General features: G+C 39.8%; 2 non-coding genes across 2 annotated transcripts; both read left to right on the top strand.

The window, feature by feature from the left end:
- The first annotated feature begins 3,732 nt into the window (after positions 1-3,732).
- LOC113931603 lies at positions 3,733-3,838 on the top strand. The gene has a single exon (XR_003522770.1). It is a non-coding gene; the product is annotated as a U6 spliceosomal RNA (small nuclear RNA).
- A 1,190-nt stretch (positions 3,839-5,028) lies between these two features.
- On the top strand, positions 5,029-5,136 carry LOC113931611. Its single transcript, XR_003522778.1, has one exon. It is a non-coding gene; the product is annotated as a U6 spliceosomal RNA (small nuclear RNA).
- Positions 5,137-14,136: the final 9,000 nt, after the last annotated feature.

Raw genomic sequence — 14,136 nt, 5'->3', positions numbered from 1 at the left:
CTCAGGTCATGATCCCAGAGTCCTGAGATCGAGCCCTGCAACGGGCTCCCTGCTCAGTGGGGAGTCTGCTTCTCCCTCTCCCTCTGCCTGCCGCTCTGCCTACTTGTGCTCTCTATCTCTCTGTCGAATAAATAAATAAAATCTTTAAAAATAAAATAAAAAAATAAAAACCTTATGTTATGTCCATGTCCAAAATGCATTCACAATACCTAGCCTGTCATTAATGTCCATAGTCAAATGTGTAGACACTCCTAATAGCTTCTCCATGTCCCTTTTCTCTTTATGGCTTAACAACAGAACTCTAGTTCTATTCAGGGCAACAAGATGCCTAATGAAAAGACTGTATTTGATTTATTTATTTATTTATTTATTTATTTATTTTTAAGTAATCTCTATATCAAACATGGGGCTCAAACTCACAGCCCTGAGATCAAGAGTCACATGCTCTACCAACTGAGCCAGCCAGACACCCCTTAAAAGACTACATTTGTAAGCAGTTTCTTGAAGATATAGTTGGCTTACCCATCACAGTGAGAGAAAAGCAAGGGATAGGCCCTTAGAAAAATCTATTAAAAGAGGGCTGACTTAGCTAGGAGGAGTTAGAATGTGCACTTGATGACTAATGCTCCATCTGGTAATTCTGAGGGAGATGAAATTCATGCATCAAGGAGCAGAAAGACAGAAGGCACTTGTCTCTGAAAACTTCATGGAATTGCCATGACAGCTCTAGACAGGCTATTTCCAGGAGAATTTTCATGTGAGGGAAAAAAGCCTAAGCCTAAAAGTCTAATATTTATAGGCATTTCCCAATTAACCTCAATAATCCACTACAGAAAATAAGACATACTACATAAAAATGCTAACTGGAAACCTAGTTCCCATTATTTTTCTTAAAGATTTTTATCTATTTATTTGAGAGAGAGAGAGAGAGCATGAGCAGGGGAGAGGGGCAGATGGAGAAGCAGACTCCCTGCCAAGCAGGGAGCCCAACATGAGGCTCCATCCCAGGACCCTGAGATCATGGCCTGAGATGAAGGCAGATGCTTAACTGACCAAGCCACCAAGGCAACCCTTAGTTTCCATTACTTTAAATGAGAAAAAAATGGGTCAAATGTCAACCAAAAGCAGCTCACCGATTTCTTAAAACATAACTAAAACACAGTTAAATACCAACATGTAAGGTACAATAAATTGTTTTGAGATGTAAAATGCTCAAACTATTACTTTCTGACAGGCAAACAATCAATGTGGTTAGCAACAAATAATTGGAATTCCACTTCCAGCTAAAATGGAGTAATAGGCACCAGATCACCCACCCAACAAAAACAACCCCAAATTGGACAAAATCTAAGAAACAATGATTTTTAAGACACTGCATATCATGTGGCAAAAGATGGTGACTCCTGAGAAATGAAAAACAAATGACATAAGTCCAACGATTAGCCTAGTTTATTGATTTGGAAGAATTCAAAGGTAAAGTGCAGATAAGGGGAACAGAGGCAGAGCCAGAAGTACTCCCTGAGCTAAGGAGATGTGCATGAGAGTCTGGAAAGAAGAATATGGCTAGAGTTTGCAAGACAGAGTATCAGAGAAGAGATAGGTTCACACAGAGAAAACTGGTGATTTGCAGGGGGATCACTCTTGAATATTTAGCAGAGTATTGATCAGTGCCTGCAAGTATGAAAAATCCTAAGGCTGGGGAAAGAACCACCCAAAAGGATTATAAGTAATAGTGCCTGGTGCTCACAGTGAGTTGGGAGTAATCCCAGTAGCTAGACTGGAAAACCTCATGATTCATGAAGCATCAGTCAGAGCACACAGAAGGGTTTTACCTCAGAAGTAAGGGATAATCAGTACTATACCACACTATTCCAGTCCCACCTAATACATTTTAAAAGCAAAACTCAGAATATCTGACATTTAATCAAAAATTACCAGGCTTGCAAAAAAGCAGGAAAACATGACCTATAATGACAAAAAATAATCACACAATCAAAACTGACCCAGAACAGGGAAACAGATTAGAATAAGTAAACAATGACATTAAAACTGTTTTTATAACTGTCTTTCAGGGATGCCTGGGTAGCTCAGTCGGTTAACCTTCTGCCTTCGGCTCAGGTCATGATCCCAGTGTCCTGGGACTGAGTCCCAGATTGGGCTCCTTGCTCAGCAGGGAGTCTGCTTCTCCCTCTCGTCTGCTGCTCCCCCCTGCTTGTGCTCTCTCTCTCTCTGACAAATAAATAAATAAAATCTTAAAAAATTTAAAAGATAACTATCTTTTATATGTTCAAAAAGTTAAGTAGAGATATGGAATATATGACAGAAGACCAAATCAAAATTCTAGAAATAAAAACTGCAATGTCAGAGATGCAAAATACACTGGATAAGATTAATGGCAGATTAGTCATTGTAGAAGAAACTATCCACAAACTCAAAGACATAGCAAAAGGAACTATACAAAATAAAACACACAGAGAAAAAGTTTTAAAAAGTAAAAAGAGCACCCATGAGTTGTGAGCAACAGCAAGTGTACTAATCTACATGTAATTGAAGTTCATGAAAGGGAAGTGGGGAAGTAAAGAAAATTTGAAAAAATAATGGCCTCCAAATCCAAATTTTATGAAAAATATAGACCCAGAGATTCAAGAAACTTAGCATACCCCAAATACAAGAAAGATGAAAGCAACTACTGCAAAGCACATGACAATAAATTTGCAAAAACAATGATAAAGAGCAAATCTTAAAAACAGTGAGAAAAAAATTGGTTACCTACAGAGAGGCAAAAATAAAGATAACAGCAAATTTTTAGGGGGGAAACAATCAAGTGAGAAGACAATGAAGGGACATTTTACTAGAAGTAAAAAAAGTTCAATTTAGAATTCTATATCCAGTGAAAGTATCTTTCAAAAATGAAGGCAAAATAAAAGTCTTTCAGATGCAAAGGCTGCGAGAATTTATCATCAGTACACATGCACTATAAGAAATGTTAAAGGAAGTAATTCTGGCAGAAGGTAAATCATACCAGATGGCAATAGAAATCTATATAAAGAGGGGTTCCTGGTTGGCTCAGTCAGTAGAGCATGTGACTCTTGATCTTGGGGTTGTGTGTTCAAGCCCTACATTGGGTGTAGAGATTACTTAGATAAATAAAACTTTAAAAAAAACTGGGAGGAGAAAATGCTCTCTCAAAAAAATAAATCTATATAAAGAAATAAAGAGACTTGGAAATTGTAACTACACGGGTAAATTTATATTTATCTTGTCATTTAATGATTTTTAAGTCACAATGGACTGTTTACAATAATAACAATGTAGTTTGGTGTTTATAACTTCTATGAAAGTAACTTGTATGACAACGATACAGAAGTCGGGAGGCAAGAAATATACTATTATTAAGTTTTTATACTATATGTGAAGTGGTATATCATTTTAAGGTAAACGGTGATAAGTTAAAGTTGTATACTATAAACTCTAAAGCAACCACTAAAATAAGAAAACAAAGAGTTAAGTCAACTCAGGAAAGAAAACGGAATCATAAAAATATCCAATTAATCCAAAAAAAGGCAGAAAATGGGGAACAGGAGAACACAGACCAAACAGAGCAAATAGAAATAAAATAGCAGGAAGATAAATTTAAACCTAACTGTACCAATAATCATATTAAATGTAAATAGTCTCAATGTCCCAATTAAAAGGCAGAGATATCAGATTTGATTTAAAAAGTAAGATTTGGTGCTCGCTTTGGCAGCATATATACTACAATTGTAATGATACAGAGAAGATTAGCATGCCCCTGTGCAAGGATGACATGCAAATTTGTGAAGTGTTCCATATTTTCATGTAATGGGCACTGGGTATTATATAAGACTGATAAATCACAGACCTCTACCTCTGAAACCAATAATACATTATATGTTAATTATATGAATTTAAATAAAAAATGAATAAATAAATAAAAATTAAAAAAATAAAAAGTATGATTTGGTTATATGCTGCCTACAAGTAAACACTTCAACTATAAATACACAAACAGCTTTGAAGGATAGAAAAGTATATATCATCTTAACACTAATAAGAAGAAAGCTTTAGGGGCACCTGGGTGGCTTAGCTGGTTAAGTGTCTGCCTTTGGCTCAGGTCATGATCCCAGGATCATGGGATCCAGCCCTGTGTCAGGCTCCCTGCTCAGCGGGGAGCCTTCTTTTCCCTCTCCTGCTCCCCCTGCTTGTGCGCACGCTCTCTCTCTCTGTCAAATAAATAAATAAATCTTAAAAAATGAAGAAAGCTTTAGTGGCAATATTAATATCAGACAAAGTAGATTTCAGAACAAAGAATATTGCCATGGATAAAGAACACCATTTCACAATGATAAAGGATCACTTTATCAAGAGTACATAAAAATCTAAAATATTTATGCACCTAGTAACGGAGTTTCAAAATACATGAAACAAAACTGATAGAATGTCAAGAAGAGCTAGATAAATCCACCAATACAGTAAAAGATTTCAATATCCCCTTCTCAATAATTGATGAACAAGTAGATAGAAAATCACTAAGGATGGAAAAAAGCCTAACAACAATGCTAACCAAAGTGACCAAATTGATGTTTAGATAGAACATGCCACCCAAAGACAGTAATTTTTTGTCAAGGGCACATGGAACGTTTACTAAGGTGAGCATATGCTGAGCCCTAGAACAGTTCTTTCAATAAATTTAAAGTGTTCAGACCTACAAAGCATCTTGTCTGACAACAATGGAATTAAATTAGAAATTAATAATAGGAAAATCTCCAGAAAATCCCCAAATATTTGGAAATTAAATAGTCCTCTTCTAAAAAACTCATGGGTCAAAAAAGAAATAAAGAGAAATTAAAAAGTATTTTGAACCAAATAAAAATAAAATGCAGCTTTTTGTGGGATGTCACTACACAATATTTAAAGAAAAATTGTAACACTAAACACCTATATTAGAAAAGGAGAAAGGTCTCGAATCAATGACCGCAGTGTCAACCTTAAGAAACTGGAAAAAGAGTGCCTGCTTTGGCAGCACATATACTATAATTGGAATGATACAGAGAAGTTTTAGCATGGCCCCTGCACAGGGATGGCACACAAATTCATGAAGTGTTCCATAGTTTTAGAGTATGATGTTAAGCGAAATCAGTCAGTCAGAGAAAGACAAATACCATGTGATTTCACTCACCTGTGGAATTTAAGAAGCAAATGAACAAGGAAAAAAAGAGACAAATGAAGAAACAGACTTTTAACTATAGAGAACAAACTGATGGTTACCAGAGGGGAGGTGGGTAGGGGGAGATGGATGAAATAGTGATGGGGATTAAGGAGAGCATTTGTCATGATGAGCACTGCGTGTTGTATGGAAGTGTTGAATCACTAAATTGTGCACCTGAAACTAATATTAAACTGTATTTTAACTAACCGGAATTTAAATTAAAAACTTGGGTAAAAAAGAAACTAAAAAAATAATTGTGAAAAGTAAAAATAAAGAAGAAAGTTTAGAGCAGAAATCAGTGGACTAGACAGGATAAAAACAATAGAAAAAATTATAAAACCATAAATTGGTTCTTGGAGAAAATCAATAACATTGATAGAACTCTTGCCAGACTAATCAGCAGAGAGAGAGAGAGAGAGAGAGAAAGAACACAAATTACCAACATTAGGAATGAGAGACGTCATCACTACAGATTCTATGGATATAAAAAGGTTAAAAATGGTGTACTACAAATGACTTTATGCCAATCAATTTGATAACAGATAAAATGGACAAATTCTTTGAAAGACATGAACTACCAAACTCTCTCAAGAAGAAATAGATAATCTGAATAGTTATATATCTATTTTAAAAATTAAATATGTAGGGGCACCTGGGTGGCTCAGTTGATTAAGCATCAGGTCATGATCCTGGGGTCCTGGGATGGAGACCCACCTTGGGCTCCCTGCTCAGCAGAGAGCCTGCTTCTCCTTCTATCTCTGCCTCTCCCCAACCCCCCCCACTTGTGCTCTCTCTCTTACTCACTCTCTCTCTCTCTCAAACAAATAAAATCTTAAAAATAAATAAATAAATATTAAATATGTAGTGGAGTGTGGCTCAGTCAGTTGAGCAACTGACTCTTGACTTCGGCTCTGGTCATGATCTCAGGGTCACGAGATCGAACCCTGCGTTGGGCTCCATGCTCAGCGTGGAGTCTGCTTGAGATTCTCCCTCAGCCTCTGCCCCTTTCCCCGTTCTCAAGCTCTCTAAATAAATAAATAAATAAATAGTTAAAAACCTTCTCAAAAGAAATCCTCGTGCCTAGATGGCTTCACTGGAGAATTCTAACATGTTATGAAGAAATAATACCAATTCTTCACAAACTCTTCTGTAAAATAGGTGACAATAATCAAAAACTAATGATGTAATGTATGGTGATTAACATAACATAATAAAAAAATGAAAAATAAATGAAAAATAAATAAATAAAATAAAATAGGTGACAATAAACGAGCACATGAGAAGATGCTCAACTTCATCCGTCATTACGGAAGGGCAAATTAAAACAGCAATGAGATACTACTACACACTTATTTGAATGACTCAAGTTGAAAAGATAAACCATACCAAATGTTGGTAAGGATTTGGAGGAACTGGAATACTCATATGCTTCTGGTGGGAATGTAAAATGGTATAACCACACTGGAAAACATTTTGGCAGTTTCTTAAAATGCGAAATATCCATCTATTGCATATGATCCAGCCATTCCACCCTAAGCAATCACCCAAGAGAAAAAAGAAGTATACATCCATACAAATACTTGTACAGGTAGTCCACAGCGACTTTTTAAAACATAGCCTCAACTGTAAATAACCCAAATATCCATCAGCTGGTGAGGGAATAAACAAATCATGATGTAGTTATTCAATGGGATACTACTCAGCAATAAAATGAAATGAACTATTGATACACACTGCAACATAAATGACTATCAAAGTAATTATGCTGAGTAAAGAAGTTGGACCAAAAAAGAGTATATATATTGTATGATTCATTTATATAAAATTCTAGAAAATGCAATTTAATCTATAATGACAGAAAATAGATCCTAAGTTTCCCAGGTAAGGGAGGCTAGAGCTCAGAGGGCAATGGGGGAGCTATTCTAAAGTGACACAAGAGACCTTTTGAGAGTGATGGAGATGTTTATTATTTTGATTGTGATTATGGTCTCATGCCTATCTACATATGTCAAAAATTATAAATAGCATTCTTTAAATATTTTCAGTTTGTTGTATGTCAATTATACATCAATAAAGCTGTTAAAAACAAGTAATTTTTTTAAGTAATTGTTTTATTTGAGGTTACTTAGCTTTTCTTAGCACTGGCAGCATGCTGGCTTTACATCCCCTCTGTTGTCCCTTTTCAAAATGTCTTCTCCACATATTGTGACGTTCTACCAATTGTATTTACTTATGATTTGTATGTTACTTAAGATTTCTCCCACACAGTAGTATGTTTTAAAATGTCGGAAGTGTTTAAATGTGAAAACAAAGTTTTAAGTATAATTTTTATGACAGAAATATAAGTTCCAAAACGATCTAGTGCAAGGTACCTACGTTTGTAACTTGGGGTTAGCAGAAAGCTGAGCCTAAGGCTCCTGAAGCTCATGTGCTTGTATTTTACCAGAGATACTATTCCAGGAAGCAGGAGAAGGAGAGAGTGGGACAGCTGAAGTAGAACAAACATAAAATGGTGCTGTTAAGCCCGCTATTGTTAAATGCAACAGAATGCTAGATTTGTGGCACTCAACCCCCACTATAAAAAGCACTCAAGGCCTCCACTAGGGACAGTGCACGGATAAAGAGGAAGAGATTTATCCATTGGTTCTTGGATCTCATTGGTCAAAGGTTTACTCCACGGGATGTTAACCAGCCTACACTTCTGGTTTGTGCAGGCCAGGATGAAGGGTGCAAGCCAGGATGAAGGTGCAGGGCAGAGTACCAAGGAGAGAAGCATCAGTTTCGGTTGGGAGGCAAGGCACTCTGATTGGGACCAGAGGAAGAAAGCCCTCACCAAACTTCCCATCACCACAACAGCTGAAAAGAAAACAAAATGAAACAGATGAGAGAAAGAGGATCCGAAATGGGCATCAGACATGTCTGACACATCTATGTTCTATGATTATGAGGAACTGGGGTGAGTCTAAACTAGTGTTTTGTTCTATGTCCTAGGTGATATGCAAAACCTACAGTTCATCCTATTTGACATAATGTGACCCACTGCTTCGTTTCACAGGAGGATGCTCTTTTATTCAGTCTTGTAGCACTCAGCCCTGCTCTACACTAAATTTACCTCGAGCACTTTTATTTTTTATTTTTTGGGTTTTTTTTTTTTTTTTTGGCTTAAACACCAGATACTGATTTTTTCACAGTTCAGAGGCTACGAGTTCAAGACAAGATGCCACTAGATCGAGCACTTTTATCAAACACTGACTGCTGGGTTTCACCTCCTACTGGTTGAAATGCGATACGTGGGATTGACCTGGAAATCAGTATTTTTTTTAAAGTTTCCAGGTGATTCTAATGTGTAGCCATGGTTAGGGAACCACTGAATCACTTCAGTCTCCCAGCTGTCCCTTCTATGTTCCATGCTGGTTACCAACTCTGACTAGTTTTCACGTCTTCACTATGTAATGAAATGCTCTCTTCATCTCTAAATACGATCCACTATCCGAAGTACATTTTAAGTCTTAACTCACCTACATATCTTTCCCTAACCAGTTTATCCTTCAGGATCTCTCCCTTCTTTCTGCATCATCTTTATCAGCAAAGGATCCTCCACACCTCTCTTAGCAATCTATAGGGAAACTTAAAAAAAAAAAAAATGTCTTTCCAGGGGCACCAGGGCGGCTCAGTCAGTTAAGTGTCTACCTTCAGCTCAGGTCATGATCCTGGCATCCTGGGATCAAGCTCCATGTCGGGCGGGGGGTCCCTGCTCAGCGGGCAGTCTGCTTCTCCCTCTCCCTCTGCTGCTCCGCCCCCCCCCACCACTCATGCTCTCTCTCTTGCTTGCTCTCCCTCTCAAATAAATAAATAAAATCTTTAAAACATTTTCTTTCCATACTTAATTGCTTTTCTCTTCCCACCCACCATTGAGCTCCTGGGTTTTAATTTACACATGTTACTGATGTGAAGGGATTCTTCCCCTAAAAATTCTGTTTGTTCTGTTTATTTTGAACAAGGTCAGTGTAGCAAACAGATTTTAGGGTGACTCAAAAAATCTCTATCTTCTTATGTTCATGTGCTTATATAATCTTGTCCCTTGGAATGTGTGTGAAATCTGTGACTTGCTTCTGATCAATAAATTATGGCAAAGGTGAGGGATGTCATCCCAATGATTATGTTACAATATATAAGACTCTATCTTCCTAGCCATCTCTTTTTCTCGCTGGCGCTGAAGAAGCAAGCTACCATGAATCCTACAGCCTCAAGGAAATGAGTTCTTCCAGTAACCTGAGGGAGCTTGGAGTCAAATTCTTCTGCACTCAACCCTCTGACTCCTGGCTGATCCTTTGATTTCACCCTCGTGAGACCCTGAACAGAAGCCCAAACTAAGCAATACTATAACTTCTGAACTACAGAAATTGAGATAACAAATGAATCTTGTCTTAAGCTGTTGATTTCATGGTAATTCATTATGCAGTGATAGAAAACTAACTTATTTTGGTACAAGTAGTAGGATGTTGCAGTAATAAATACCTAGAAATGTGGGAATGGTTTTGCAGCTTACCAGTAGATAAACTCTGGAAGAATCTGGAGGAACACTAGAGAGAAAGCCTAAATTGCCTCAAGCAGTAGAGGTGTGGAGTTGGAGGATGCTGTTGGTGAGGCCTCAGATGAAGTGAGGAATATGGTAATGGAAATGGAAGGAAGGAGAATCCTTGTTATGTAGGGGCAGAAGGCTCAGAAAAACGATCTCCAGTTGTTATGGGCAAAGCACATCTTAGAAGTGATGAACTCAGTTATCTAGCTAAGGAGATTTGCCAGTGAAGTATTAATGGCGTTGCTTAGTTTCTTCTTGTTGCTGGGAGTGAAATGTGAGAGGTGAGAAATAAATTGAGGGAAGAAAAAAAAGAAAGAGGACTTAATGATTTTGCAAATGCAGTCTTTTCAGATGGCAAAGAGATGCTAAAATGAAGACAGCTCGGTCTAGACAAAGAGGGTCTAGGAAGCGTGTAACCCTACAAGCTTTTGCTAAAACATCAGAAAGGTCAAGAAGTCAGAGTGTCCGGTCATACAAAGGGTCCTTTCTAGAAAGTTTCTATGCCCTCTCAACAAGAGGTCCAAATAGAGAAGGAATTGTTTTGAAACAAACAAACAAAAAATCTGTGGGTGTGGCTTTTGTCTAATGGAGTAAACCCCTTTGAAATCAATGGAACACCCAGAAGGTTTCTGAGAAGATTGTTTCATAATAGACGCCGCTAGCTTGAACTGAAAAGGGCAAAGAGAGTACGAAATGGAGAGGCTGTTGGATCCCCAAAATTACACTGGCAGGAAGCAGACTGATAAAACTACTAAGTGGCAAACACAGGCTACCTTCCATGAAAATGGAAGGATGATTAACACAGAACCAAGAGCCCAAGAGGGTGGAGCTGAGAGCCATGAAGAATGATTCCCACCCTGAAATCTAATCAAGTAACTCGAACTATTTGCCTGGCTGGATTTCACAACGGCTGTGGACCACTGACTCCTTTTTTCTCTCCGTTCTGTCCCTTTTCGAACTGGAATGTCCACAGCTATTGTGCTGTGCTCATCTCACCATTATATGCTGGACATGTTGGGAGCAGATAATGCGTCTCTTTAGTTTCACAGGCCTACAGATGGAAAGCAATTGTAGCCCCAGAGCCGTGCATCAGTGACACCCAGGAGCCTGCTCCATACTTGGACTCGATTTAGATGATGGAATTTTGGACTTTGAGCTGCTGCTCTAAGGCCGTGAGACTCTTGGGAACGTTTGGACAGGGTTAAAGATATTTCCCATGTGAGAGAGACATGAATAATCATGGGGGCCAGAGGGCAGACTCTAGAAGACTTTCTTTTCACATGGCTCTTACAATCCCCACCTCCCTCTGTTCACACCCTTGTATAACCCCCATCCTCCCCTTGAGTGTGGGTGACACCTGTGACTTACTTCTAACCAATAGAATACGTCAAGGTGATGGATGGTCACCCCCCCCCATGACTGTGTTCTGTTACATAAGAGTCCACGTAGCTAGAGGTTTCTCTCTTCATGGCTGGCTTTGAGGAAGCAAGCTTCCATGAATCCTACAGCCACAAGGAAGTGAATTTTGCCGACAACGTGAGGGCACTCGGTAGCAGATCCTTCTCCAATCAAGCCTCTGATGGGAACCCAGTCCTGCCCAACACCTTCATCGCAACTCTGTGAGCTATTAAAGCAGAGGACCCAGTTAAGTCATGCCCAGAGTTGTGACCCACAGACACTGTGAGATAGTGAATGTGTGTTGTTGTAAGCCAGTTACTTTGTGGTCATTTGTCACGCAGAGACAGAGAACGCGTACGGTCAGACTTTCCAGTGCTGTATTGCAGTCACCATTCCTACTCAGGTAAACCACAGGGAAATGATGAGATCATATTTGCCTTCCATTTTTAAACTTTTATTTCAGTCTCTTCATTATTCACCCTCTGCATGTTTGGACACCGGGAGTGGAAGCCAAACTTCCCGACCCTTAGGGCAGTGGTTCTCAAATTTTAGCATGCACTGAAATCACTTAGAGGGCTTATTAAAACACAGTGCTGGGTCCCACCCTTAGAGTTTCTGATTCAGTGGGTCTTGAGTGGGGTTCAAGACTCTGCATGTCTAGTAAGTTCCCAGTGATATTGATGCTGCAGGTCCACGGCCGATACTTTTGAGAACAACTTCTACAGACCGTCTCTACTGTAATTCTTTCTGTGGTCTCCGTGATATACATTTTTTTGCAGTTTGCCCTGACCCCTTTTCTCATGATGATTGATATTGTAAGCTGCTGGAATTTCCAGTCTTGCAGGCAGTTGCTATGGTGACACACACAGGGTTGCCCTGTGCTTGAGACCCTGAGTGAGGATGGCCCCAGATGAATCACTGGCGTAAGTGACTTATAAGTGGCATGGATGTTTCTCTTGGGTTGTTTACTTCCTTCTGTGGCTCTATTCCTGGTTGTTGTTGTTGTTGTTGTTTTCCTTTTCTGGGAATGTGTTTTTTGAGCCTCACTAAGATTCTTCTAACGTGATAACAAAACCTGAGGTTTATGAGGTTCTCCACATTTATAAAACAGTATCTTTTCTAGCACAAAACTAAATTTTATTAACCTAGCAACCCCGTGAGGCGTGCTGCGTAGGCCTTACTGTTCCCATTAACAGATAATGGATAGAGGGCTCAAAGGCACTCAGATACCTAAGATCCAAAGTCATGCAAGGCAGAAAGTGACAGGGGCAAGTCTGGAACCCAAAACTCCTGATTCCTCTGTTAGCACAGGGATTGCTGGCGAAAAACAGCCTAGTCAGAAGGGGAAGTGGAGTGAGCTTACCAGAAAGAACTACCAAGCGATAGTCAAGTACCCCAGCATGAGAAGGTAGCACAGAGGCTCAAGAGGACAGAGTGGTTAAGTAACCTGAAGAGAGAGCTAGAGGGGCGCCTGGGTGACTCGGTGAAGCGTCTGCCTTCAGCTCAGGTTACGATCCTGGGGTCCTGGGATCGAGTCCTGTGTCAGACTTCCTGCTCAGCGGAGAGTTTGCTTCTCCCTCTGCCTCTGCTGCTCCCCTTGCTTGTGTGCTCTCTCTCTCACTCTGTCAAATAAATAAAATCTTTTTAAAAAATTTGAAAAAAAGAGAACAAGAGTAACCGCTGTAGCTATAGGAGGGTGTCCAATAGGAGCTGTGGCCTTCAGTGGCCAAATGCAGGTACCACCAATCCATAGATCAGCAGGAAGCAGGTTGGGACAATAAACAGTCAGCTTCTCTCCCCAGAATATGAGAGAGGCTTAGGATGAGGCAGAGACATTTTGCCTTGTGGATGTCCGACTGGGAGGCCGCTGCGGATTTCTGAACAGGGAGCAATACCTGAAAATGGGATGCAGGGAGAACTGGCCTGCTGGTGTGATACGGGGCAGATGGGAGGCACGGAGTTGAGTTCAAAGGATGGTGTAGAATTTAGAACATCTTCCATTTCTGTCTACACTGCAGTGGCCCTGACCAGAGCGGGCAAGGAAAGACACATGAGGGCTGTGCATGGGTTTGTCGCTCCCCATCCCTAGGACATGTTTGTTTAAAAGAATTACCTTGGGTGCCTGGGTGGCTCAGTCAGTTAAGCGTCTGCCTTCAGCTCAGGCCATGATCCTGGGGTCCTGGGATCGAGTCCCACGTCGGGATTGCCCAGCTAACGTAACAGTTGGAAGTTAGCCAATGGTGTGTACCCAGGACTCCAAGCTGTCAATCCAAAAAGCAAAAGAGGAGCATAGTAGGCAAGGAAAGTAGCCGGACAGCACTCCCTCTGCTTTGCATAGTATGTCTCTTTGTTGCTCTGACCTGGTTGCAAAAGACCCCTAAGAGCGCTTACTTCGCTGAAAAACAGAAGCTTCAAAGTGGTGTCATTTTCCATCAAGTTTCAGAACGGCCCATCGTCCGGTGACTTACACCTCACTGAGTTTGTATCTCTTGATTCAGCCAGGACATCTGTCCTGCTCTACATCAGAGTGCTCAGCAGGATCTTGAATCCACACAGACACAAGTTTTTAAGAAATGAGGCGGAGGGAAGCAGTTTCTGTGCCACACTGTGCTGAATTATTTACTCCCAGCCTGGGATTCAGAGAGCCAGCTCTTCCTCAAGCCTTGAATTTTACTGCAATACAAAGAAAGAAAATAAGTAAATAAGGAGAGGGAGGAAATCAGGCCCTTGGAGACCTCCTGGCATCTGAAGTATCTTGAAATGGAGCCTGATGCTGAAATGATTATGCCATTCCAGAGTGCAATGCTAATATGCTCACAACTATGGCTAAATGCTGGAGCGAAGCACGATTTTGAAGCAATAAATTTGTGGCCATGTGTTTAAGCAGAAAAAAATGCACCTGGAATTTGCATGCATTTATTTAACT

Source organism: Zalophus californianus, chromosome X (assembly GCF_009762305.2).
Source record: "Zalophus californianus isolate mZalCal1 chromosome X, mZalCal1.pri.v2, whole genome shotgun sequence".
Taxonomy (NCBI): Eukaryota; Metazoa; Chordata; class Mammalia; order Carnivora; family Otariidae; genus Zalophus; species Zalophus californianus.
Note: the sequence above shows the minus strand (reverse complement) of the source record. Positions and strands in the feature narration are given on the sequence as shown.